A 24,660-nucleotide genomic window follows, 5' to 3' on the forward strand; every position below is an offset into this window, starting at 1 on the left:
AATTCATACCAGAAAACCACCTCCATGGAGGACCCCTGCTGGGCCCTACCTGGGTTTATGTGGTTCGGAGCCTTAAGACAAGCCATTGGGAAGCGCAATCTTTGGTCCAACTGTTCCATGTATTAGGCATAATGTACTTTTAAGTGTGGTAAGCTATATGTGCCTCTTCTTATGACCCTATATTTTTTATATATTAGGGTTAAAATGAATATTGTAGATTGTTTTTCAGTTTTCAAGATATGAACCTGTATTTATATATATGTTTTTCTTTTTGTTTCTATGCATAAACTTTGAAGGTCTTAATGTAGTCCTAATCCAACAAAAGGGTGATTCAATCACGCCGGAGTTCCTGATGAAGCTAAAGGCGAAATGCATTGAACAAAGGCACTCACCCGTTCGATCGACTACTACTATGACATAACATGCTGTATTGTATTGCATTATTAGTCTTTTTTTCATTTTTTTCAATTTTTTTCATTGTTTCTATGTCGACTTTTATCCATATTCAATAAATATTGTTAATTTTATCCTTTTTTCATTCTTTCCTTGGCTTACCTACATACTTTCGACCAATAGCCCGCTATAGTCCCAACCTTTTTTTTCCTATCACCAGTGTATTCTGGGATCACTGATGTGGAATACATCTCTCTGTAAAATTACTCAACCGGGATGAGGACTATTTGTCGAGATATGGGTTACTTCCTTTCTCTTTTCATATATATATATATATATATATATATATATATATATATAATTTTTATTTTTGTTTCCATTTTTTAATTTCATTAGTATTTGTTTACATCTTTCTATTTTCTATCCTCATATTTATTGCATAATTTGCATAGTGGCAAATACGTTTTTAGGCTGACTATTAATATATTTACATATTGGGTGCACATGAAGCCAAGTACACCCTGAGGGAAATGAGTATTGGATCAGGTGACCAAGAGGCTAACTATATTTAATACGTGCTGAACAGCCGATGTTCCGTGAAAAAAACCCTACCAGCGAAAATTCCCTACCCTCGTCACTTCCGGTGCACCTACGTCATGGAACAGCTGAGCAGCTTACCACTGCGCATGCTCACAGCTCCGGAGGGTAGGGAATTTTCATGGGGTAGGGTTTTTTAACGTTACACCGCATCAGCTGTTGCCACGGGTACATTAAATCATCTCGGCTCCTACCCCTGTGACTCCCCTGATCTCGGCTACTAAATGTAAAAGCGGTGGCGGCTCTATGAAAATATAAATCACGGAGCTGAGATCTCCGTGATTTATATTTTCATACATCTGCCGCTTTTACATTTAGGAGCCGAGATCAGGGAAGTCACAGGGGTTGGAGCGGAGATGATTTAATGTTGCAGCGGATATGATTTAATGTACCCGCGGCAACAGCTGATGAGGTGTAACGTTACAAAACACTACCCCGTGAAAATTCCCTACCCTCCAGAGCTGTGAGCATGCGCACTGTTAAGCTGCTCAGCTGTTCAATGACGTAGGTGCTACCCTCCGGAGCTGTGAGCAAGCGCAGTGGTAAGCTGCTCAGCTGTTCCATGACGTATGTGCACAGGAAGTGACGAGGGTAGGGAATTTTCACGAGGTAGGGTTTTTTAACGTTACACCGGAGATCCGTCTGTGAGAACGCCCACTGGGAGGGGCAAAACGCGTCAATGCAATTTCCGGCTAGTCAGCAATGTCAGAACGTCACCTCCGGTCCCGCGTGGAACGCAAACAGGGAAGTTTTCTACCGCAGCATTATCACGGGACACAAATAGTCTGAATACTCTGTACCGGCCTGATTTATATGATACGCGATTACATACCTGATGCCTTGTAAGTTGCCATTCTGCTCTTAACTAACAAATAAATATTGGAATGTATTACAGTATGGTTTTTCTCCATCTTCCTTGCCCTGAGTGAAATACAGTGGTGGAGCATTAGACACCAATAACGTATATCCTCCCCTGCGTGACATTTCAAGAGGAGCCCTATTGGAGTGCCTACACTTACCAGCCTGAGCCCTTTTGACCCATATGCAGTACTGCTAGGAGGTCCACAGTCTCTGGTAAGTGCACTCACATGTGGGGTGTGGAGCACTAAAGGATCACATGAAAAGTCACAGATTGGCACTGCCCATTAGAAAAGAATAAGTTTTGCACGGAACACATTCCTTTGTTTGGACATATTTTCTATTGGAACATTAATCACTTGTGTTCAATTGATTTCTGGCACAGAACTGTCACTGGACACTATTTGTGTTGTTTGGGGAATATTTATTGGTTATTAATACCACACAGGATTATTTTATTTTTTTATATTTCATTGGTTATATTGTTTAGGCTCATATGGAGTGTATTCCTATTTAAGTTTAGCATCACTATTTGTCGTCAGAACTTTGTGTATGACAGACCACTCTTACTAATTTTTTTGAGTACATAGGATCACTTGAGAGTGATTCATTTGTTTTCACTGTTTGCACTGTATATTTTTCCGATACAAAAGGTAGTAACTGTGGGGATGATCTGATGGAGAAAATAAAAAAAGTTCCGTTCAGAGGTAGGGGCAGAATAGGCTTCTCTGAAGAGAAAGGTTTTCAGGGATTGTCTAAAAGCAAACAGAGTAGGAAATTGTCAAATAGATTGGGGTAGGGAGTTCCACAGGATAGGAGAGGCAAGGGAACAGTCCTGGAGGTAAGCATGGGAGGAGGTGGCAAAGGAACTAGAGAACAGGAGTTCTTGGGAGGAACAAAGAGAATGATTTGGTTGGTATTTTGAGACAAAGTTAGTAATGTAGCTGAGAGTTGTAGATGGCTTTGTAAGCTGTTGTAAGTATTTTGAATTTAATTTGTTGGGTGAGTGGAAGCCAGTGGAGAGATTGACAGAGAGGAGAACTAGACACTGAAAGGTTGGTAAGGTGGATAAGTCTGGGAACAGCATTCATGATGGACTGAAAGGGAGACAGCTTATGTAAAGGTAATCCCATGAGGAGGGAGTTGCGGTAGTTGAGGTGGGAGATGACAAGAGAGTGAACTAGGAGCTTTGTGGTGTCATTGGTCAGAAAGGGACATATTCTGGAGATGTTGCAGAGGTTGAGGCGGCAAGATTAGGAAAGTGATTGGACGTGGGGCCGAAAGGATGGTTCATAGTCCAGGACACCTAGAACTTTGACACATGGGGACAGGCTGATAGTAGTACTATCGATCTTGAGGGAGAAATCAGGGAAAGGAGCGCGTGGGAGAAGAAAAATTATGAGCTTGGTTTTGGATAGACTGAGTTTAAAGAAGTGGTGTGACATCCAAGCTTATATGTCTCTTAGTAAATTAGTGATATGTGTAGAGACTGAAGGAGTTAGCTGAGGGGTAAAGAGATAGATTTGGGGGTGTCAGTGTAGAAATGGTAGTGGAAGCCATAGGAGGTTATCAGCTGATGCAGGGAGGAGGTGTAGATGAAGAAGTGCAGTCACAGAGACCAAAGGTGTGGAGTTTTTTGAGGAGAAGGGGGTGGACCACTGTGTCAAAGGCAGCAGAGAGGTCAAGGAGTAGGAGTACAGAATAGTGTCCATGGGTTTTAGCTGTTAACAGATCGTTTGTGAGTTTTAGGAAAGCAGTTTCCATGGAGATTTGAGGGCAGAATCCAGATTGAAGGTGATCAAGAAGGTTATTCTTGACGAGGTGGTTGCTCAGTTGGTTGTAGACCAAACGTTTAAGGAGACTGGATAAAAAGGGAAGCAAGTAGATGGAGTGTAGATTGTTAAGATTGGTAAGGTCTAGTGAGGGCTTTTCAAGTATGGGGGTGACTAGTGCATGTTTTATAGAGTTGGGGAAGATGCCAAAAGAGAGGAAGTGATTGAAGATGTGAGTTAGAGAGTGTAGATTACAGCCAGAGAGTGACTATAGCATTTGCGAGAGAACAGGGTCTAGGGGGCAGGAGGTTAGGTGGATGTTAGAGAAAAGTTTAGTAACTCTAAAGAGTTGAATGAGGGAAGTAATGCTTGTACCTGTGGACATGGAGTGTTAAGTGGGGAAGGTATCTGTACAGCGGAGATCTCCTCATGAATTGTATCACTCTTATGTTTGAAGTGATTGGCGATCTCCTGTGCAGTGAGTGAGTTAGTGGGTGGAGGCAGTGGAGGATGAAGTAGAGAAGTGTTGAGGGGGAATGGGATGATAAGTTGTTAATGAGAGTGATAAAATAGGTCTGCTTGGCAGTGAAGAGGCAGGAATTGTATTTTTGGCCGTCAGATTTATTGATTTTATTGAGTCTTATGCCACAAGCAATTAAGAGCGCAGCTATGTTTTTTCAGACTTCTGGTCTCATCAGTTTGCCAAGGTTGTAGGGGTTGGGCCTGATTCTGTGTGTAGTGAGGGGGGGCAGTATGTCCAGGGAGGATGATAATGAAGTGTTGTAGACAGAAGTGGCTAAGTTGGGGCAGGACAGGGATAAGATTTTGTTATAAAGGTTGTCAGTAGCAGAGTAGAGAAAAGAAGGGTTGAGGTGGGAAAGGTTTCTACGGATAATTGTTAGGCAGTTAGAGGGAGAGGAGGTGGAAGAGAGGGAGAGAGTGAAACTAATAAGATCATGGTCAGAGAGAGGGAAAGGAATGTTGGAGAGGTAGCACAGAGTGCATAGGTGGGAGAAAACAAGCCTAAGGGTGTTACGGTCAGAGTGAGCACAAGCATGTATCTATTGCTTCAGGTCAAAGGAGGAAGTTAGACTGAAAAGTATGGAAGTAGCAGGAGTGTTATTATTACCAGGGATGTTGAAGTCGCAGAGAATGATTGTGGGCATTTTAGAAGAGAGAAAGTAGGGTAGCCAGGCAGAGAATTCATCAACAAAGTTTGATATTGGTCCAGGGGGCCAGCAGATCACAGCTATCTTTAGAGAAACTAGAGGGAAAATATGAATGCAATAATGCAATTTGCCTCAAATGAGGAGAGTGACAGAGAGGGAGGTGGGTCAAGTACTTGAAAGGTGCTATGTGGGGCTAGAAGGATCTGCATTCCCTCTCCGTTCTGTCCACTGGGTCTGTGGGAGTGAGTCCAGAGATGGCCACCATGGGAGAGGGCTGCAGGAGAAGCAGTGTCAGATTCATGAAGCCAGGTTTCAGTAATGACAAGTGGATTACATGAGTTAGCGATAAGGAGATAGTGGAGAGAAGTAAGTTTGTTATTGTTAGTTTATTATTTTGTATATATTATAGTGGATGAAGTTAATTGTTGATCATGTTTAGCACTTTTACAGTCAGTAATAATACAAGAAAAATAAAAAGTAAGACAGTATATTGTATTGATATTTTGCATACAGTTTTTACATATATTCTAGGGATAGACCGATATGGTTTTTTTCAGGGCTGATACCGATATTATAGTCAAAACGTATCTGTATTGGCCGATATGGGCCGATATTTTGTGCATTTAAAGTTTTGAAAAATAAAGAAAATTTTTGACACAAATCTGGTACTGAACATGTTAATTTTTGTTTAATGCTTAATGGCTGGCTTGCTGGCACCCTGTGGTGAGTGGCTGGCTGGCTGGTACAGTGTCTGTGGCTGACAGGTACGGAGCCTGTGGGTGGCTGGCTGGCTGGTACAGGGCCTGTGGGTGGCTGGTTGGCTAGCTGGTACAGGGCCTGTGGATGTGGGTGGCTGACTGGCACCGGGCTGCTGTGGGTGGGTGTATGGCTGTGATACACTCCCACGAGACTAATCCCGACTCCAGATGAGGCTGTCCAAGGCGAGGGAGGCAGACTAAGAAGGCAGAATGACGTCACAAAAATATTGGCAATATCGGCCAGTTCCGGGGCCGATACCGATATATCGGGGAAAGTGCATATCGACCCATGATATATCCACTTTGCCGATAATCGGTCTATCCCTAATATATTCCCTCTTTAGTATTACATATACCTTTTTCTCATCATTTTTACAATGTTTTATAGTTGATTCGTTTACAGATGACTAGAGTTGATCGAACTCACTAGTTAAACGCTTGTTGATTGACTGCCCTGCAGCTGTTGAAACCGCCCCATTAAGACCGCGCCAAAAAAATTACTGAACAACGGACTGTGTCCCGAATATACAGTAAAATGTTTGGGTCCATGTCCGGGTACCGAACACCCAAAAGTCCGGTATGATCCCGAACAATACAGTCCGGGTTCGTTCAACCCTACAGATGACATATTGTTGCCCCTAAATTTAATAAAGCTCAATGATGCAAAAGCTAGAAATTCAGTAAGTTTGTAATACTGCCTGATTGTTTCCAATTGCTGGTAATGATTTGATTTACAACAGCCACATAGTAATTATTGTTAGGTTTTTAAATGCTGCTGAAGCTGAATTCCCCCATCAATTTAGCAGTCAGTGTTGATGGGGGAATCCCTCTCACGGAGCTATTGTGTTCCCCTGGGGGGGGGGGGGGGGTGTGTGCACACGGAGCCATAGTTGCCAGAAGAACACACAGCGGTTATTGCCAGTGGCTATAGCCCCTGGAAAGAATTGCTTAAGGAATCCGACAGGCTGGTTGTACCTAAGTAAATCAATTGATCAACTTGGGTACAATCAGCCTGCCTATATGTGGTTCGAATCTTCGCCGGTCCCTGCTGAACCAGCCCAGATTAAAACCGTCTTTGGCAAACATTAGTCTGTAATTTTACCTGGCTGAGAAAGGGAATAGTCACTCGCCCAGCACCACATCTATTTATAGAATGCATTGTATTCATTTAATTAATCAATTCATTGTATACATATTCAAAAAAATAGAAGGCCTTCTATAAATATGCAGGCGGCACAGTGGTTAGCACTTTCACCTAGCAGCAAGAGGGTCGCTGGTTCGAATCCCGACCACGACACTACCTGCCTGGAGTTTGCATGTTCTCCCTGTGCCTGCGTGGGTTTCCTCCGGGTACTCCGGTTTCCTCCCACACTCCAAAGACACAGGGACTGATGTGAATGTACAATGTATATGTAAAGCGCTGCGTAAATTGACAACGCAATAAGTACCTGAAATAATAATAAATGGTGGTGGTGCCAAGCAAACAACCCCCTGTGGTCAGTGTGCAGTAGGACGTTGCATAGAAATCACTGTGATAGCCAGTACTGTGATAGTACTGGCTATCACAGTGATTTCCAGCTTCCCCGGTAATCCATCAGGTGTGAGTAATGCATACTTACATTGCACCAAGCTTGATCAATGTAAGTGTGAAATACAAATAATTCCTGAAGTTTAGCCTTAAATTGTTACTAAACTCAGGTCCCTGCATTCACTATATCTGATTTCCCACAGAACATGGAAATGCAATTATTTTAGTAAATATAAACTGCTAAAAACTAGGGTTGAGCGAACATGGACTGTATAGTTCGGGATCGTACTGGACTTTTAGGTGTTTGGTATCCGGACACGGACCCGAACATTTTACTGTATGTTCGGGTACTGTCCGTTGTTTGGTAATTTATTTCATGTTTTGGCGCGGTTTTAATGGTGTGGTTTCAACAGCTGCAGGGCAGCCAATGATCAAGCGTTTTAACCACTTAAGCCCCGGAGGATTTGGCTGCTCAAAGAGCAGGGCCTATTTTTCCATTCGGTGCTACATGAGTTTAACGGACAATTGCGCGGTCTGGCGACACTGTACCCAAATTAAATTGACGTCCTTTTTTCCCCCACAAACAGAGCTTTCTTTTGATGGTATTTGATCACCTGTGCGATTTTTACTTTTTGCGCTATAAACAAAAAAAGAGCGACAATTTTGAAAAAATAACAATATTTTTCACATTTTTTTTATATGAAATTCCCAAATGTAAACATCCAAATCTTTTAACATTTTAGGCCAATTTGTTTTCTGCTACATATTTCTGGTAAAAAAAAATCACATTAAGCGTATTTTGATTGGTTTGCGCAAAAGTTATTGCGTTTACTAACTACGGGAAAGATTTATGTCATTTTTATTGTTTTTTTTTAACTAGTAATAGCTACAATCTGCAATTTTTTTTTTCGGGACTGCGACATTGCGGTGGACAGATCGGACCCTTGACTGACATTTTTGACACTTTTAGGGGTATTAGTGACATTACTACAGTAATCAGTGCTACACATATGCACTGTTGCTGTAAAAATGACACTGGCAGGGAAGGGGTTAACTTTATTGGTGATCAGTGGGTTAAATGTATCCCTAGGGGCATGATTCTAACTGTGGGGGGGCGTGGCTTGTGATGTAACCACAGAGACATACGATCCTACATAGCAGGGAGAATGACAGACGGCTGTGTTTACATCAGCTGTCTGCCTTTATCCCTCTCCAGCGGGAGATCGCGAGTGGCCGGCGGACATCGGAGCCGCCAGTCACTCGCGTGGGGATGTCAGGGAACGAGCGGGGGCAGGAGCGGGAGCGCGCCTCCGGCGGCGCGCTCTCGCCCACGGCGGCGCGCTCTCGCCCCCTAGAGGCTCGTATATCTCATCTGCGGTGGGCGGTCGTTATGTGGTTAACTAGTGTGCCCTTAGAAGCCATCACAGCCATGCCTACTAATGGCATGGCTGTGATTGGCCAGTGCAGCATGTGACCCAGCCTCTATATAAGCTGGAGTCAGATAGCGCCGCACGTCACTCTGCTCTAACTACTGTAGGGAGAGGTTCCTGATGCTGCTGATTTGAGGCAGAGATAGGAGATTATTGTAGGGGCAGGCTGGAGATTGCTTTCAGGGAAAGAATAGGACACAGGACAGAAGAATCTTCTTTAATTAGACAGCGATCTACATCGATTTTGTAGTGTGGGGGTGCAGTGCATGATCTTTTTGCCCTGACCTGAGCCCAGTGAGGAGGAGGTAGAAAAAAAAACTTTTATCAGTCTGTTAGGTGGGCGGCGTGCAGCGGCCATTTAATGCAAGCTCAGTGTCTGCTTAATCTGGATTTAAAAAAAATAAAAAAATTTCCTTCATATTTTACTGTGACATACAGCGTTTAGACACTGCTGTCCTAATCTGCTATTCAAAAAGCACCAATTTAAGGGGAAAATTATTTTTCAGTTTTTCATTCATACTTTACTGTGACATACAGCATTTAGACACTGCTGTTCTAATCTGCTATTCTAAAAGCACCAATTTAAGGGGAAAATTATTTTTCAGTTTTTCATTCATACTTTATTGTGACATACAGCGTTTAGACACTGCTGTTGTAATCTGCTATTCAAAAAGCACCAATTTAAGGGGAAAATTATTTTTCAGTTTTTCATTCATACTTTATTGTGACATACAGCGTTTAGACACTGCTGTGTTCTAATCTGCTATTCAAAAAGCACCAATTTAAGGGGAAAATTATTTTTCAGTTTTTCATTCATACTTTACTGTGACATACAGTGTTTAGACACTGCTGTTCTAATCTGCTATTCAAAAAGCACCAATTTAACCACTTAAGCCCCGGAAGATTTTACCCCCTTCCTGACCAGGGCCTATTTTGCGATTCGGCACTGCGTGACTTTAACGGACAATTGCGCGGTCGTGCGACGCTGTACCTAAACAAATTTGACGTCCTTTTTTTCCCACAAACAGAGCTTTCTTTTTGTGGTATTTGATCACCTGTGCGATTTTTTGATCATGCGCTATAAATAGAAAGAGAGCGTCGATTTTGCAAAAATAACAATATTTTTCTCATTTTTTTATATGGAATTCCCCCCCAAAAAATGTAAAAATCAAAATTTTTTAACATTTTCGGACAATTGTTTTATGCTACATATGTTTGGTAAAAAAATCGCAAAAAGCGTATTTTGATTGGTTTGCGCAAAAGTTATCACGTTTACTAGCAAAGGGAAAGATTTTTGTAATTTTTGTTGTTTTTTTTAACGCGTAATGGCGGCGATCTGCGTTTTTTTTTTTTGCGGTACTGCGACATTGCGGCGGACAGATTGGACCCTAGACTGAAATTTTTGACACTTTTGGGGTTACCAGTGACATTTCTACAGTAATCAGTGCTATACATATGCACTGTTACTGTAAAATGACACTGGTAGTGAAGGGGTTAACTTTATTTGAGAGGGAGGGGTGGTGTGTGTCCCTAGGGGTGTGATTCTAACTGTGATTGGCTGTGGCTTGAGGTGTAGGAACAGTGATCAATGGTCCTACATAGTAGAACCGTATGATCACTATTCCTACACAGGGGAGAATGACAGGCGGCTTGTTTACATTAGCCACCTGCCTTTCTCCCTCTGCATCGACGATCGCCGAGTGACCGGCGGACATCGGGTCTGCCGGTCACATGCGCGGGGGAGTCTGTGACTGCGCAGCAGCAGGAGCGTGCCTCCGGGGGCGCGCGCTCGCTCCCTAGACCCTCACAGGCTAGCGACGTAGTACTACGTCGCTTTGCCTGTGAGGGGCTGACCGCCGCAGTAAATAGTCGTGCGGCGGTCGGCAAGCAGTTAAGGGGAAAATAATTATTTTTCAGTTTTTCATTCATACGTTACTGGGACATACAGTCTTTACACACAGTGCTGTTCTAATCTGCTATTCAAAAATCACCAATTTAAAGGGAAACTTTTTTTTTTCATTTTTTCCTTTATATGTTACTGTGAGATAAAGCCTTTAGACACTGCTGTGTTCAAATCTGCTCTTCAGAAATCACCAATTAAAGGGAAAAATATATTTTTTTCATTAATACGTTACTGAGAGATACACCCGTTGGATACTGTTGTGTTGTTCTATTCCGCTATTCAATAAACACCCATTTAGGGAAAAAAAATGTAATTGCGGCCTAGTCTGTATATGTTACTGTGAGATACACCCTTTGTATACTGTTGTTGTTCTATTCCGCTATTCAATAAACACCCATATGGAAGATCCTAAATTAGAGAAATATGAGGAGAAGGTCAAATAAGGGACGTGGCCTGGTTTGTGGTGCTGCTGGTGGAGCTTCTGTTGCAAGGAGAGGATGTGGTCCATCTGTGCCAGCTACACGCACAAGTGAAACACCTTCCTCAGGTGTGAGTAGGCGACAGAACCTGAAGCAGTATTTGGCAGGGCCCAATGCGCCTCTAGAAATGTTGAGGTCAGAACAAGTGCAGGGGATAGTAGATTGGGTTGCAGACAGTGCCTCTAGTTCCTTCACATTGTCTCCCATCCAGTCTACTGCTGAAAGGTCAGAGTTGACACCTGCAGCCGATGTCCATAAATCTTTCACCTCACCCCTTGCAAATCAGCCAAGCAGTCTGAGCCCCAAGTCATGCAGCAGTCTCTTCTTCTTTTTGATGACTCTGTTAGCATGGTTTCCCAGGGCCATCCACCTAGCCCTGCCCCAGAATTGGAAGAGATTGAGTGCACCGATACCCTGCCACTTATGTCTCTAGATGAGTACATGGGAGGACCATTGCAGCACGTCTCAGATGATGACGAAACACAGGTGCCAACTGCTGCGGCATTCCGAATTGTGGAGACCGACAAGGCTTGGTCTTTGAAATGCTGTCATTCCGTCTGGTAGAGACGCAGAGTTATAAAAGCCTTATGGCAGTGGCTGTCCCACAGTACGTCGTGCCTAGCCGCCACTACTTTTCCAGGCAAGCCATCCCTTCCCTGCACAACCAAGTGGGTGACAAAATCAGGTGTGCACTGCGCAACACCATCTGTGGCAAGGTCCACCTAACTACGGATACATGGACCAGTAAGCACAGTCAGGGACGTCATATCTCCCTAACAGCACACTGGGTAAATGCAGTGGCGGCTGGGCCTGAGGCGGATAGCAGTTTGGCGCATGTCTTTCCCCCACCGAGGATTGCAGGGTGCCTTAGTTTGCCTCCTGTTCCTAACTCCTCCTACTCCGCTTCCTCATCCTCTACCGCCACCTCATCCAGTCAGCGTAACACCTTCACCACCAACTTCAGCACAGCCAGGGGTAAACGACAGAAGGCAGTTTTAAAACTTGCCTGTTTGGGGGAAAAACCCCACACCGCGCAGGAGTTGTGGAGGGGCATTGAACAGCAGATGGATGAGTGGTTGGTGCCAGTGAGCTTCAAGCCCGGCCTGGTGGTGTGCGATAATGGGCGAAATCTCGTAGCAGCTTTGGGCCTAGCCGTTTTGACACACGTCCCTTGCCTGGCACATGTGCTGAATTTGGTGGTGCAGAGGTTCCTTAAAAATGACCCCGATATGTCAGAGCTGCTGCAGAAAGTGCGGGCTGTCTGTGTGCACTTTCTGCGTTCTCACCCTGCTGCTGCTTGCCTGTAAGCACTGCAGCATAACTTCGGCCTTCCCGCTCACCGCCTCATATGTGACGTGCCCACAAGGTGGAACTCCACCTTGCACATGCTGGCCAGACTGTGCGAGCAGCAGCAGGCCATAGTGGAGTTTCAGCTGCAGCACGCACACGTGAATCGCTCTGCGGAACAGCACCACTTCACCACCAATAACCGGGCCTCCATGTGAGACCTGTGTGCCTTGTTGCACTGTTTCGAGTACTCCACCAACATGGCCATTGCCGATGACGTCGTTCTCAGCTTAACTATCACACTTCTTTGCCTCCTTGAAAAAAACGCTTCGGGCGATGATGGAAAAGGATGTGGCACAGGAGGAGGAGTAGGAGGAAGAGGGATCATTTCCAAGGCTTTCAGGGCAGTCATTCACAAGTGGCTCCAAGGGTGGATTCCTGCACCCACAAACGCCAGGTACATAATTGTCCAGCAGGGGCACAGTTCTGGAGGATGACGAGGATGAGGAGGAGGAGATGGAGGAGGAGATGGAACCATGTTCACAGCAGGGTGGCACCAAGGCCAGCTCATGGCCATCACTGGTGCGTTGCTGGGGGGATACAGAGGACACAGACAATACAATACAATACAGAGGACAGCTTTTTGTTGCCTCTGGGCAGCCTGGCACACATAAGCAGACTTGTATAAAGTACTCGAAATTTCTACTTGAGTAAAAGTACAAGTGCTCGATCAAAAAGTGACTTGAGTAGAAGTGGAAGTGCTCGCAGAAAAAGTTACTTAAGTAGAAGTACTAAAGTATTCAACATTTTTTTTACTTAAGTATTTTATCTTTTTTTTTATATTTTTCTGTTTTTTATGTTATTTTAAGTTATTTCCCTATCCACATTTGTTTGCAGAGAACTTGCCATGCTCTTAACAAGATTTTGCTGCCATTTGCAACCCTCTTTTAGTGCTCAAAAGTTTGTGTCACCATTGACTTCAATGGGGTTCGAGATCGGGGTCAAGTTCAGGTTAAGTCCGGGTCACGAACCTGGACTTTTTTTTCAAGTTCGGCCCAGCCGGACCCGCCGAACCCGGATATCCAGGTGTTCGCTCATCTCTACTAAAAACCTTTTCTCATCAGCAATCTATAGCAGTCTTGTGACTTCTTTCAGTGCCTGGTTAAAGTTTGTAAGAGTTTTCATACCACACTGGCTATCCTATCAAGATGCAGAACCCCTGACTCCCTGTCTGGACAGTGCTGATTGGCCCTGTGTTGATCACATACACTCTCCCAAGAAAAGAAAAAACTCTCTAGCAATACACACCATACTGAGCCTGACTCCAGTAACTCTGTCTAATCGATGCAAGAAAAGGAGGATCAGTGCATACAGGATCAAACAGCCATTTTACACAATGCAGAGGATTAGCCCCTTAGGATCCACAGTGAGTATAACAAGCATACTTTACTGCATATTCAAACTGATTTTACTGTTGTGGGTTTAGTGACACTTTAAACACCCAAAAACAAAAGATGATTGTGCCTGATCTATCCAAAATCCTCAAAACATAATTTCATAATATGCTGATGGATCTGAAAGTGGACCATCCATCCCTATTCACAGTGCTCTATATTTAAATGCAGGAAACTTATTTATAGCCTTAAGAACATTTCCTCACATGATTCCATACATATGTTACTGTTTGTTTGTCTGGAAAAACACATTTTTTATAGTTCTTTCCCTTAAAATATCTGCATAAATATAAACTTTTTTTGCCACCTACATAGAAAATTCAAATTCCAACAGTTGAAATTTAAATAGTTTTTCAAAACACAGGCAGTGTGTAATCTTCTCTTCAAGAAAGCAATAATGACAGAGAAATTGTTTTTTTTTTTTAGAATGCACTTATTAAGCATATGCAAGCACACAATTACTAACACTTCCTACTTATGGGAATATAAAAATGATGTTACAAATTTATTAGCATATTTTCACGTATGCAATACCCTGTAACCTATAAGTTACATAAATATGTTCCATAATTTTTTCTTTAGTTGGCCCTAGAGCTTTTTCATAACATTACATTTCTAACCTAGTTAAAACAGTCACATGTTCTACAGTGGAACTTTTAGCTTCAAAACTATACAAGATAGTTATTTTTCCCTATAACACTTTTATTTAAAAAACTATGATCAGGTCACAAAAATAACTTACACCTACACAAATGACACATACATTATTTACAATGTATAAAGCTTAAGAGTAGTAAAATCTGCAAATGCTTAACCCCTTGGCGCCGCCGCATGCAAATATGCGGCCTCACGGCACCTGGGCCTTAGTGCCGAGAGGCTGCATATTTGATTTAATTGTGATCAATAGCGCTGTACCAAGAGTGCGTGCGCTGCACGCCCCCAGCACGGTGACTGGCGTCTAACCGAAAGCTCCCGATCGCTGCATGGGATAAGGAGTTTTCGGATCACGTGTGATTGGCTGTCACATGACCTTAAACCACCCCCCACCCTCCGGCATCTTAAATGTCTTAAAGAGCTGGGAGGTGCGGCAGGGAGAGGTTAAAGTGGTTCTAAAGGCAGAATAGGCAGAAGGTTTTTTTTTTTATCTTAAAGGAGTTGTAAAGTCAGAAGGTTTTGTATCTTAATGCATTCTTTGCATTAAAATAAAAAAAAAACCTTCTGGGTGTAGCAGCCCCCCCAGCACCCCCTGATACTTAAGTCCAAAACAGACAAGCCGCTCAGGGGAGAATGCTGATCAGTTGTGTGTCAGATCCGTAATCCAGGCAGTACTTCAAGCACAAAAATAGTGACTGCACTCTGATGTAAATAGAAGCATTGAGATTTTATTCACCACCACAAATTCCATACAAGACTTGACACATCACAGACAGGTACATAGGTTGATGCGTTTCATGACACTACGTTCGCTTACACATTACCATACGTATGGTTATGAGTAAGCGAACATAGTGTCGTGAAACGCGTCAACCTATGTACCTGTCCGTGATGTGTCAAGTCTTGTATGGAATTTGTGGTGGTGAAAAAAAATCTCAATGCTTCTATTTACCCCCTAATACTTACCTGAGGTCCTTCTTTGTCCAGCGATGTACATGAGTCCCTCGGCCGTCGGGGATTCTCCTTCCTGATTGGCTGGGACACAGCCGAGGTGCCATTGGCTCCCGAGGCTGTCAATCAATAAAAAAAAAGAGGGGACGGAGCCGAACGGCAGCTCCGTGTCTAAATGGACACAGAGCTGCAGGTCGGCTCGGGTGCCCCCATTGCAAGCTTCTTGCTGTGGGGGCATTCGACAGGAGGGAGGGACCAGGAGCAGCAACGAGGGATCCGAGAAGAGGAAGACGGCTTCCCTGTGCAAAACCAAAGGCACAGAGCACGTAAGTATAACATGTTTGTTATTTAAAAAACAAAAAAAAATAGACTTTACAATCACTTTAATGCATTATATGCATTAACCACTTACCTACTGGGCACTTCCTAACCAGACCAATTTTCAGTGCTCTCACATTTTGAATGACAATTGCTCAGTCATTCAACACTGTACCCATATGGAATTTTTGCCCTTTTTTCACACAAATAGAGCTTTTCTTTTGGTGGTATTTATTCATCACTTTTTTTTTAATTTTTTGCACTAAAAATGAAAATGTAAAAAAATGCATTTTTCTTTGTTTCGGTTTTAACATTTTAAAAATTTAGTAATTTTTCTTCATAAATTTTGGCCAAAAGTTATACAGCTACATATCTTTTGGTAAAAAAAATGGCATCCTATCTCATTTCCTGAGACACTAACAAGCCAGGAAAGTACAAATACTCCCCAAATTACCCCTTTTTGGAAGGTAAACATTCCAGGGTATTTAGTAAGGGGCATGATGGGGTTTTTGAAGTTGTAATTTTTTCCCACAATTCTTTGCAAATTTAAGATGTTTTATTTATTTGTTTATTTTATTTTATTTTTTTCACAAAATTGTCATATTACCAAGTTATTTCTCACACACTGTATAGGCATACTTGCAACTACACCCCAAAATACATTCTGCTACTCCTCCTGAGTATGGTGATACCCCATGTGTGAGACTTTTAAACAGCCTGGCCACATACAGAGGCCTGACGTTCAAGTAGCACCTACATGCGTTCTAGGAGCATAAATTACACATATAATTTCCTGATAACCTATCACACTTTTGAAGGCCCTGAAGCACTAGGACAATGGAAACACCCACAAAATGATCCAATTTTGGAAATAAAACACCCCAATACATAATCTAGGAGCCAATATGAGTCCTTTTAACATGCCATTGTCACAAGTTTTTGAAAAATGTGGAAAGAAAATGAAAACACACTTCTTTTTTTTTTTTTCTTTTACACAAAGTTGTCCATTTATAAGATATTTCTAACACATAGCATGTACATAGCAAAAATGACACCCCAAAATACATTCTGCTCCTGAGTATGGCGATACCAAATTTGTGAGACTTTTACACAGCCTAGACACATACAGAGGCCCACCATTCAGGGAGCACCATAAGGTGCTCTAGGGACATAAAATTACAAATCTAATTTCCTGACTACGCATTACACTTTTGTGAGGCACTGTAGGGCACTTGTAAGCACTGTAGTGGCACGGATGAGCACTGATGTGGCATAGATGTGGCACAGATGAGCACTAATGTGGCACGGATAAGCACTAATGTGGCACAGATGAGCACTGATGTGGCATGGATGTGGCACAGATGAGCGCTGGTGTGGCATAGATGTGGCACGGATGAGTACTGACGTGGCATGGATTTGGCACGCATGAGCACTGATGTGGCACAGATGAGAATTGATGTGGCATGGATGTGGCAGGGATGAGCACTGATGTGGCATGGATGAGCACTGACATGGCATGAATGTGGCACAGATGAGCACTGATGTGGCACAGATGAGAACTGATGTGGCACAGCTATGGCATGGATGAGCACAGATAAGGCACAGATGAGCACGGATGTGGCATGGATGTGGCACAGATGAGCACTGATGTGGCATGGATGTGGCATGCATGAGCACTGATGTGGCATGGGTGGGCACAGATGAGACATGAATGTGGCATGGATGGGCATGAATTAGGCACAGATTGGCATGAATGAGGCATGATTGAGGCATGGATGAGGCTCAGATGGGCATGTCTGAGGTACGGATGGGCATGATTGAGGCATGGATGAGGCGCAGATTGCCATGATTGAGGCATGAATGAGGCATGATTGAGGCACAGATGTGTACCAACCAGCGTGCGAGGAGATGAGAGAACTGAACTGGACATGCGCTGGTTTGTTGACAACTGATCACTCGGTCTTTGGACGGAGTGATCACGTGGTAAAGGGCCGCTGTCATTTACACTTTACCTTTGGACCCAGCAAACATGGACACTTCTGTGTGTGCCCCCTCATTGGGCTATGGCCCAAGCGTCAAGTGGTTAAGATAAACAACCTTCTGTGTGTAGCAGCCCTCCTAAGCCTCCCCTCCCCCAATACTTACCTGAGCACCATCTCGATCCAGAAATGTTGCATGGGAGCCTCAGCTGTCCAGGAGTGTCCCTTCCCATTGGCTAAGACAGCATTGGGTGCAATTGGCTCCTGCTTCTGTCAATTAAAGTCAGCGAGCCAATGAGGAGAGAGAGGGGGCGGGGCCGGGCCACGGCTCCATTTCTGAATGGATACACAGAGCAGCGGCTTGGCTCAGGTACCCCCATAGCTGCTTGCTGTGGAGGCACTCGGCAGGAGGGAGGGGGCAGGAGCGCTGGTGGGGGCTGATCTGGGTGACTCTTTGCAAAACCACCGCACAGAGCAGTTAAGTATACCATGTTTGTTATTTTTTAAACAATACAAAAAAAAACAAGACTTTAATATCACTTTAAAGCAGAGTTTCACCCAAAAGTGGAACTTCCGGTTTAAGGCCCCCTCTCCGACTCCTGTTGGTGAATTTTAGAAAGGTTTGCTGGAGATTAATTTTATAAGCACCACATCCCTGATTTTTAGTAAAGATATAGAATTTTGTTGTGGGACTTTTAAGGTGCAAACACACAAATAAATGATGGAGAAAAAATCATTTTGATAAAAGCATTTTTACAAATTTTTATTCATCAAAGATAACAAACAATATTTTTAAAAACCATATAAAAAGAGAAAATAATAACTATATAGTGCCTGCTCAACATGTTTCGCCATCTGTCGATAGCTTCTTCAGGAGACTGACGTGCATCTTTACTAAGTTATTTTCTGTATATGATGAAAGAAATAACATCAGAATTTTACATTTATACATACATTTTATAGTGTTTATTGTATTTAACATTAAACAATGAAAACTACATCATAGAACATACCTCTAAGGAGACTAAATTTGTGCGATGGTCTGGAATGGACCAAGATGAAAGAGCCTCTAAGCGTGATGCTCAAGGATAGAATCCCCCATTTTGCATACGATGCATCACAGAGGGGTAAGGAGCCAAGCCATTTGTTTTTAGTTTGACATATTTAATCTAAACAAACATTAGAATTTAGAGATTATAAACAATATGTTTTTTATATACGGTATATATATATCTCCATGCCTATAATAAATGTAATATACCCATATACCTTCCATATCTTTACCTGTCTTATGATGTAATAAAAGCCTCCATCCTGCACAGAGCAGAGGGGCTCAATTATCTGCATATGTATGTCCTTTATTTTGCAGGTTAATGGAGTTCAACCTCTCATATCGATTTAATTATACTAAAAAATAAAGAAGAACAATTTCCTCTTATTTTTCGTTATGTTTCATATAGGCAATTTAGCTGTTTTCTTAAGAAATCATATTTTAAATAATTACCTTGTATAGAAAGAAGTTTTCAAAAGTAAGGAAATTGAGAGAGTCCAACCAGATAATATTGTTGTAAAATTATTGGCCTGCAGGGATATGGATAGGCGTATTGTTTTAAGATGTAAAAAGGCATAACAAGTGTCGTAATTGAGTCATTTTCTATCAGTAAAACAATGTCGGCAATACCTGTAGCAATCCTCCCTTTCATGGACCAGTCACGAACTGACTGACCATGTGTGTGCTGGCATTTATATACCATTTATATACCTCCTCCACTCCGGAGGTGTCTGACGTCACATCCGGAGTGAGAGCCAAGTACTTCCACCCTTTAGAACATGTCCATTGTAATAGACGCAGCGCTATTGGATAGCGGCGTCATGTGATCGATCGATAACCGGAAGTGCGTCACACATATACACGGAGGCAGTCTCGGAAGTCCCGTACGCCATTTTGGTTTGGGGAAAATCGTATTATTGACCTAAAAAGACAAGTATTTAGGCAAATCTTGCTTTTAACTGTGTTTCTCCCTAGCGACGTTCCTTTCTAAATAAATAAGAATGCCCAGAGTTATTATGAGCATATTTAGATACCAAAAAACAGTATCTTGATATTAGATTCTCATTTTAATAGCACCATTATTTTAAACATAGCTATCATTATTAGGCTAGAGCCAATATATATATATATATATATATATATATATACATATATATATATATATATATCGCTGAGATTAAGCATATTGTTTACAAGCCGCAAACTGGGAGTGTTCAAAAAGGGAGAAGGAAAAGCGGCCCTCTCACCCAGTGATCATAGAGATTGATCACAAAGGTGGGACAGGCAGCCAGTGCTCATATGATGCATCAACTGCTATAGGTGGACATCCGAGCTCCAAATCCAGAGGCACAGCAACATTCCAAACAAAGCACAATATAAAAATCAAACACAAAAACAATTTCCACATATATCTATCTCTATGTATGCATTGTCCTTATTGGGGCAATGCATGGATTGCACAATTCATCTCTTATTTAGCATGACTGAGTAGAAAGATCTTTTTAGAAAAGATTTGAAGCTTATCGCCTCATTTAAGCCAGGGTATTGTGTCGCAGACAAATTAAAGATCCATTTTGTTTCTCTTTGCAGTAAATTTTTATCGACACTCCCCCCTCTTTCATTGAGTGGGATGTGTTCCAAAGCAAAGAACTTCATCATATTGTCATTGAAACCATGATAAAGTCCCATGTGTCTACTAATGGGACCTTCAAATTTTTTGTTTTTGACCAATTTAACATGGTCTCGAATACGATGGAAGAAGGATGTTTTAGTTTTCCCAATATAGAAGGCCTTACACTCACATTGCATATAATACACAACTCCAACTGTTTGACAATTGGCTCGAAAGGAAGGTTTGTATAACCTACCATTTGGAAGGACCAGTTCATTGATATTTAGCATGTATTTACAAAAATTGCATCCCCTACAGGACCAAGTACCATTTACTCTTTCATGTGATTTTGATTTCATTGTACTATGGTGGCTATGTACTAGTTTATCTCTTAGAGAGAAAGGTAATCTCATGACGGTTCTTTATATATTTAGCTAATGTATTGTCGGCCTGAAGGAGATACCAATATCTGTTTAGAATTGACCGTATTTGATTATGTTGTCCAGAATATCGTGTGATAATCCGTACACTATTTGTCTTTTTAGGTCTTTTCCTTCTATATATCAATGAACTTCTGTCTTGATTTTTTGCTCTGTGATAAGATTTTTTTTAAACATGATTTACTATAGCCCCTAGAGAGCAGACATTGTTTTAAATCCTTAGCTTCTTTTTCAAAATCCTCGATTTTGCTACAATTGCGCCTTAGGCGCAGGTATTGACTGTAGGGAATACTTGATACAAGTGGTTTTGGGGGTGAACTGCCAGCATTGAGAATGGTATTCCCGGCAGTAATTTTTCGGAACAAAGTGGAACCTAAAGTGCCATCCTCATTTCTATAGATTTTTATATCTAGAAAATCAAGACTGGTCTGACTATAGGTGGTTGTAAATTTTAAATTAAAGTTGTTTTTATTCAGAACTTCTAGAAACCTTTTTAGAGACGCAAGAGGATTAGTCCAAATTAGGAAGACATCGTCTATAAATCTTCTCCAAACCAGAACTCAAGAAAGGAGTTCCCTGATGTCTTCCCTAGAGAAGAGATCATGCTCCCACCCCCCCCCCCAGGTACAGGTTGGCGTACGATGGGGCACATTTGGTCCTCATCGCCACTCCCTGTACCTGGAGGTAGTGGGAGCCTTTGAACAAGAATACATTGTTGGTCAAAATAAACCTGAGAAGGGAAACAACAAAATTGTTGTAGCCACTTGCCAAATTACCTCTTTCAGATACAAAGCTCTCCCCAATTCTTACCCCACAGTGATGTGGGATCGAATTGTATAGAGCCTCAACGTCTATACCTACTAACCAGGCCCCCTCGGGGACCACTATACCATCTAAAGCTCTAATCAGGTCACTAGTGTATTGAATATGGGAAGGAAGGGCCGTGGGTCCTGTTGGTGAAACTGAGCTTTTGAGGAGGAGGTGGATGTAGGTACCCGATTTTGACAGGTACCTGCTCCTACTTCCATTCTGGTCGCTCTAGGCAATCAGAAGTGGAATTTCTCCTTCCTGAAGCCTTCTGGGACACATGACAGGCCATAGAAGACTTCAGGACCAGTCACAGAGCACATGTAACGCTCCAGCGTTTGTTTAGTGAACTGGATTTGCAGCTGCAGAATTTCCACTCAGTAGTCGTGTAGAGATGTGTTGAATTACCATATCCAACTCTCCAGACTCATCATTGTGGCCCAGCCTGCCTCACCATTCAAATATACAGACACTCAGATAAGATGTTCCTGGAGTGATAGGTTGTATACGATAGTATAGAGGTGATGTGCTGAAAGGACAGGCGTGAGTAGTGATAGCAATGATAGGCACTCAATATTAATGTTCTGGAGTGTTAGCAGATGGTGATAGATAGTATGCAGATAGGTTAGCAATCATGTACAATAGCAGGTGGTAGGGGACAGCAGATGAAGTGTACAGGAATTGCTAACTCAGTACAAGGATATAGATGGTAGTAGACTCAAGAGCTAGCAATCTATGTAACAGTGCAGATGATAGAAATAGTAATGCATAGATAGCAACAGTCTTTAGTAGTGTTGAGCGAACACGGACTGTATTATTCGTGTTCGTACCGAATAATTGGATTTTTTTTACCCGAACACGGACACGGACACTTTACTGTATGTTCGGGTAAAAATCCGTGTTCGGTCGTTTTATTTCCGGGTTTTGCATGCTTTGGCGCTCTTTTCATGGCGGGCTTTCAACAGCCAATCAACAATCGTTTAACTGGTGTGCCTTAAGCCATCCCAGCCATGCCTGCAAATGTCTTAGTAGCTGTGATTGGCCGTCTGAAGCATGTGACCAAGTCTTTATAAGTTCGAGGCAGCCGCCGCAGCAGCGTCATTCTGCTGCTTAGCTAAGGGACAGAGCACACATCAATGTGCTGGCTGCTGATTAGGGAAAGATAGGCAGGAAAAAACCATTTGTGTCCGGATAGAATTGAGGGACAGGTCGGAGTGTTTAGGCAGGGCGAGTTGTAGGCATTTTAGGGATAGAGTCTGCTGAATTATAGGGTCAGTGTCTTCTACAAACTACAATCGATATTGCTGTGTGGGGGGTGGGGTGAATCTGCACTCAATCCTGATCTACGATCTCTTCTCAATCCTGTTAGGGACAGAGTCTGCTGAATTTTAGGGAAACTGTGTTCTACAAACTACAATCGATATTGCTGTGTGGTGTGGGATTGGAGATAGGCAGGTGTCAGTGATCCACATCCATTTTTCTGTGTGTGAGCTGCAGTGAACACAATCTTTTTGGGCTGCAGTGAACACAATCTTTTTGGGCTGCAGTGAACACAATCTTTTTGGGCTGCAGTGAACACAATCTTTTTGGGGTGCAGTGAACAAAATCTTTTTGGGGTGCAGTGAACACAATCCTTTTTGGTGTGCAGTGAACACAATCTTTGTGGGGTGCAGTGAACAAAATCCTTTGTGGGGTGCAGTGAACACAATCTTTTTGGGGTGCAGTGAACAAAATCCTTTTTGGGGTGCAGTGAACAACATCCTTTTTGGGGTGCAGTGAACACAATCTTTTTGGGGTGCAGTGAACAAAATCCTTTGTGGGGTGCAGTGAACACAATCTTTTTGGGGTGCAGTGAACACAATCTTTTTGGGGTGGAGTGAACAACATCCTTTTTGGGGTGCAGTGAACAAAATCCTTTTTGGGGTGCAGTGAACAAAATCATTTTTGGGGTGCAGTGAACACAATCTTTTTGGGGTGCAGTGAACACAATCTTTGTGGGGTGCAGTGAACACAATCTTTTTGGGGTGGAGTGAACAACATCCTTTTTGGGGTGCAGTGAACAACATCCTTTTTGGGGTGCAGTGAACACAATCTTTTTGGGGTGCAGTGAACACAATCTTTGTGGGGTACAGTGAACAGAATCTTTGTGGGGTGCAGTGAACACAATCTTTGGGGGGTACAGTGAACACAATCTTTTTGGGGTGCAGTGAACACAATCTTTGTGGGGTGCAGTGAACACAATCTTTTTGGGGTGGAGTGAACAAAATCATTTTTGGGGTGCAGTGAACAACATCCTTTTTGGGGTGCAGAGATCAAAATCCTTTTTGGGGTGCAGTTAACACAATCTTTTTGGGGTGCAGTGAACAAAATCCTTTGTGGGGTGCAGTGAACAGAATCTTTGTGGGGTGCAGTGAACACAATCTTTGGGGGGGTACAGTGAACACAATCTTTTTGGGGTGCAGTGAACACAATCTTTGTGGGGTACAGTGAACAGAATCTTTGTGGGGTGCAGTGAACACAATCTTTGGGGGGTACAGTGAACACAATCTTTTTGGGGTGCAGTGAACACAATCTTTGGGGGGTACAGTGAACACAATCTTTTTGGGGTGCAGTGAACACAATCTTTGTGGGGTGCAGTGAACACAATCTTTGGGGGGGTACAGTGAACACAATCTTTTTGGGGTGCAGTGAACAACATCCTTTTAGGGTGCAGTGAACACAATCTTTGTGGGGTGCAGTGAACAACATCCTTTTAGGGTGCAGTGAACACAATCTTTGTGGGGTACAGTGAACAGAATCTTTGTGGGGTGCAGTGAACACAATCTTTGGGGGGTACAGTGAACACAATCTTTGTGAGGTGCAGTGAACACAATCTTTGTGGGGTGCAGTGAACACAATCATTGTGGGGTGCAGTGAACTCAATCTTTGTGGGGTACAGTGAACACAATCTCATACTTCTGAAGATTTGAGGGTGCTGCCTGTTCCATACTCCCCCTACTCCTCATCTAGCCTTTTAGGGGTACAAACAATAGTAATTGGGGCCTAGTGTGGTTGTGTACGTGTGATATACATACACTTTTTTTGGATCATATTTTCTATTCCGCTATTTAATCAAAAACCTTTGGGGATCAGTTAAATTGGGGGATAGTCTGTGTTGGTACGTGTGAGAGAGATCCACCTTTCCAAGTTGTTGGGGTTCATCTCATACTTCTGAAGGTTT

Source organism: Pelophylax lessonae (assembly GCF_965119305.1).
Source record: "Pelophylax lessonae genome assembly, chromosome: 4".
NCBI lineage: Eukaryota > Metazoa > Chordata > Amphibia > Anura > Ranidae > Pelophylax > Pelophylax lessonae.